This window comes from Miniopterus natalensis, chromosome 8 (assembly GCF_054644295.1).
Source record: "Miniopterus natalensis isolate mMinNat1 chromosome 8, mMinNat1.hap1, whole genome shotgun sequence".
Taxonomy (NCBI): domain Eukaryota; kingdom Metazoa; phylum Chordata; class Mammalia; order Chiroptera; family Miniopteridae; genus Miniopterus; species Miniopterus natalensis.
Window position 1 is genome coordinate 37,907,559 of NC_142088.1, and position 1,691 is coordinate 37,909,249.

Here is a 1,691-nt window from a genome sequence, read left to right on the forward strand (position 1 = left end):
AAAGTTCAGGGTGTTGTGCACTGGGGGTGTGGTCAGTGCTGGCCTGGGGTAGCCGGGGGCTCTGTGGCAATGGAACGGCGAGCAGCTGCTCTGGTACCAGTGCTTCATGTATGGCAACTAACCACCTGGCTTCTATCATGCAGACCTCTCCCGCCCCAAGGAGTGGGCCGATGGTGGGGCCAGGATATAGTCCTGACAATTGTCTTAGAACTGGAACTCCAAGGAGCTGGGGCCTCAGTGTGATTCGGTTGGTGAGTTAGAAACAACCATCTGGAAGAAGAACATACACTGTGGGCTCTATCACTCACTCTTAGAATGGTTCCACCCACTCTACTTACTTGATGGGAAAAATGACTCCAAAACACACCAGTTTGTCACTGAGAAAATGATGCCAGAGCTATACAACCTTGATAACAGGTACAAACCTGACTTGATTTGGTCTCATGAAAACTAGGGATGTCTTGATACTTATAGGAAGTCTACAGATTTTCTTTCTTGGCTCTACAATGATAGCCCTGTGATAGGATATGACGGATAGGGCTGAAAATGCTCCTGTTTCCATGGAGAATACCACAACTGTAAGGATTAGCTCAAGCCAGGGAGGTTGCTAGATCGCATTCGGAAATGTGCATCACCATTGCCTAGTCATCTGGGGCTTTCGTGGGGACACAGTCGTGTCTGAGGTTGAAGTGAATCTGAAATCATTTTGATTTTGGTTCAGATAGTAAGTTTGGGAGACACCTACCTTCTCAACATTGGACCAACTGAAGACAGGCTGATTGTTCCCGTCTTCCAAGAATGCCTCCTTGCTGTTGTAAGTGGCTGAGCGTCAGCGCGGAGGCTATCTACGCATCTAAACCACGGAGGGTGTGGTTGGCAAAGAACACGGAATCTCTACGGTATGTCTCAAAAGGATCAGCACTCTTAACCTTCAAGCCCCAGAACTACCTCAACTACAAAGGTCAGCGTGCTGGGAATCTGAAGTGGCCCAGCCATCTGGGTAAAGGCCTCCTCACTTCCCTGCCCGTCCTCCCACCCTCTGTTCTTCCAGTTGAGTTTGCTTGGACTGTAAAGCCGACAGGAGTGGAGTGATCACTGGAGATCAAGAGGAGAGGGACACTGACTGCTGTTTGCTGTTTTTATTTTTTTTATATAGGACCATCATTGTCGGAAACTAACTTCTTTCCCCACCCAGAGATGGCTTTCCCAAGACATTTAAATCAAAGGAACTGAGTGCATTACACCAATGTCTCAGTGGACCGAATGTTTGAGTTCCATTGCTAGCATACCTCTCTCTGGCCAGCGAGAGGAGGGGCTGAACAGTTAAGCTGAATTCATCCCTTCCCACCATTGGAAATTATCTACAATGGAAACTTCCCTCCATTCTTTGCGTTTGACAAACCTACTTGCTTATTCAATGACTGTAGTTAGAGGATAAGCCAAGTCACCCTGTTGCCTATGGGAGGAAGTGGAGAGAATTTGGCAAGCTCAACTACATACTATTTACTTAGCAGCAATTGTCACCAACCCTCTCCCCGCCCACTCACACCCCCAACCCCACTTGCAGAAGAACTTGGAGGGGAAGGAAAAAGCTTGCTATGCTGCTAATGGTCAGCTTCAGAAGTTTCCAAAGCAAACCAAGAGCTCTGAAATTCAGTCTGTTTACAGTAACACTATTAAGAAAATGGATG

General features: G+C 47.4%; 1 pseudogene; it reads left to right on the plus strand.

Moving 5' to 3' along the window:
* The first annotated feature begins 205 nt into the window (after nt 1-205).
* On the plus strand, nt 206-1,092 carry LOC148092603 (tissue alpha-L-fucosidase pseudogene; annotated as a pseudogene).
* Nucleotides 1,093-1,691: the final 599 nt, after the last annotated feature.